Raw genomic sequence first — 2,639 nt, forward strand, 5'->3', positions numbered from 1 at the left:
TAAAATATACATTGGGTATTTTATTAACTGAGATCTCTCACTTTTACAGTCAGATTAGGTTAATGTACAACAGCTTTAATGTGCACTGAGTGCGCACCGATTCTGCCAGTGAAATACGCTATTAGACGAAAGTTGAAAATAACAAAATGTTTAACTCAAGGAACTTGAGATTGCCTCTACTCCTTCAATATCTAACAGTGAGGAATATCTCGCATTAATCATTGGACATATAGACGTATACTAGAGGCTTCACTCGTGCACGGGCGCGTAACGTTATAACGTAATTTCCCTGATTGCGATCGAGCGGTGAAATTATAACGTAGACAAATGCAAAACGTCACAAGCGAGTTCTCCACAACACAGATTCCACTTGCGAGGCAGCGAGACTCACATGGGAGATGGGAGGGAAAGAAGTTTCCGTCGACTGTCCTCGTTCTTGTCGATCCTCTCCGTCACCCGAGTCGGTTGTGAAAAGCTGTCAAAACGATATCTCACTCGGGCGAGATGAAAACGGAGTGAGACGATCGACCGACGGTCGCGTCTCCGCTACGTTTTAAATTGGCGTGAATATCGACTGGTTGTGCGTCGCGTCGCGTCGCGTCGCGTCGCGTCGATCCGTGGAGGAACGTCGATTTCGTGCTCCGATCATTCGAAGAGCCGAGAAACGAGAACGGTGCGATTCGGGCGTACTCGCGAAACGTTTCCACGCACGCGAGCGAACGTTCCTTCGAGCGGTGCGAGGGCAGTCGCGAAACGCGCGCATCGCAATCGTCGTAGATTCTCGAGCAACGAACTTTTTGTTGTTACCTATTCCACCTGTTACTGCTCCTCTTCGGCTCTTCTTCTGCCTCTTCCCTCTTCTCCGTATATCGTATTTAACCCTTTTCGCGAGTTGTCACGGCGACAGGCGACACTACGCTTCCGTTTTCTTCTCCTCTCTCAGAGACACTCGATTCCAACCAATTCCAATGGAGAGCCGCAAACAACTCGGGTCTAATCAACGATCGTTCACGACGCTCACTCCAATCTCTGGCACTCTCTGGCCTCTGCTCCGCGGACCGCGTCCCGCGTCCCGGCACTCCCAGCGTGAGTGGCTCAAATGGCTGACTGCTGAGTGTGAGTGCGTGAGAGCGTGAGTCGCGGCTCGCGGCCTTTACCCCTCTTTCTCTTCCTTCCTTCGTTCCTGTTAGAGTCCTAAATTCTCCTAACAGAGAAGCAACCGCTGTCCCGATTTCTGATTGGTTCCGCCATTTTTTCTACAGATAGTCTTCTAAGACTCTACTCCAATTTCAGTAAGTATTATTATTTTTCAATCTTTATATATGTATACTGTAGTCTCGAAAGAGAATCAGTGTTTCCTTGTAGTTAGTAGAAACACTACTGTTATAGGAATCGCACTCTGCGGAATGACAGATGTAAACACAGGTCGCCATTTTTTCTTTGGACGATTAATTATAACCTTTAAATATGCTCGATTGCGCTTCTCTATTATATCTAGGACTCTAGTTCCTGTCAGGATAAATGACCTACCACCCTAAAATCCTAAAATATTCAAAGACGGGACTCGCGCTTATATTAACAGCTTAGAACATATATAAATGGAACGGGCATTGCCTATACTTCCCATGGCTCGCGCTGATGCAAACGTCTTTGCGAGAGAGAAAGGTAGTAAGGGATAAATGTCCGCAATGCGCATGCGCAGCACCGTCATCTGTATGAATTGTGCAGTTGATTTATAGCTTAGAATATATACTACTGGAAGGAGAATAGGGCGCTGAACGTGATGCCAACATCTGTGCGAGAGAGAAAGGTATAGAGTAATATATGCGCAATGCGCATGCGTCAGTGCCATCGTATGTGTGAAATGAATTGTACAGTTGTGTTAGTGTTCTCACGCATTTTTACTGTTTGTTTCAGGAGTTTTAGGTTACGTATCTTAGACAAAATAACAATAAAATTGACATAATCTATTGTATTTAATAAATTAGTGTTAAAATGAATTTTAATATAAGAATGCATGCAATGTGAGAAACCTTTTCAAAAGAAATGAAATAAATATGAAATAAATAAAATAAGAAATAAGAAATAAATATGAAATATGTATTAAATATCCATAACATATGTAAACATAACTACATGTTATTATATAATTAATGCCTTAATAAAATATTACATACAATAACTTACGAGTAATAAGAAACTGCAGTAGTTCCGCGATTACCAGTATTACCACACAATAAACAATATTTACTATTGCTCGGCATATTTACTTTTACTTTATGCTGTTTTTATGTCGGCCTTACGAACGTACATACATACGAAGTGAATCTCACTGTGTGAGAACACTACACTGTACAATTCACACAGACGATGATACTGACGCATGCGCATTGCGCAAATATTACTCTATACCTTTCTCTCTCGCACACATGTTGGCATCACGTTTGGTATACGGGTAGCATAGGCAATTCCCCTTCCAGTAGTATATGTTCTAAGGTTTATAGCGTTTTTTCCACTGGGAAAACTGGTGCAACACTGGGGCGCACTGAGTGCAATTGTGTTGTTCCACTGTGAAAACTAGTTCAGTGTTTAATGTTCCATTGATAAAACTGGTGCAAAAAACTTGCACTGAGTTCAAC

General features: G+C 42.6%; 1 protein-coding gene across 2 annotated transcripts in view; it reads right to left on the reverse strand.

Annotated features, from left to right (window-relative positions):
- LOC108761586 (CKLF-like MARVEL transmembrane domain-containing protein 4) overlaps window positions 1-1,099 on the reverse strand; it is a 10,241-nt gene extending 9,142 nt beyond the window's left edge. The window contains exon 1 of one of the 2 annotated variants that reach the window (XM_018508196.1): window positions 808-1,099. The gene's annotated coding sequence lies outside the window, so the exon portion shown is untranslated. Of the gene's footprint in view, window positions 1-391; window positions 686-807 lie in introns of those variants that run through there. The other variant, XM_018508201.1, reaches the window with a different exon arrangement.
- Window positions 1,100-2,639: the final 1,540 nt, after the last annotated feature.

The sequence above is a fragment of the Trachymyrmex cornetzi genome, unplaced genomic scaffold (assembly GCF_001594075.2).
Source record: "Trachymyrmex cornetzi isolate Tcor2-1 unplaced genomic scaffold, Tcor1.1 scaffold1093, whole genome shotgun sequence".
Classification (NCBI taxonomy): Eukaryota; Metazoa; Arthropoda; class Insecta; order Hymenoptera; family Formicidae; genus Trachymyrmex; species Trachymyrmex cornetzi.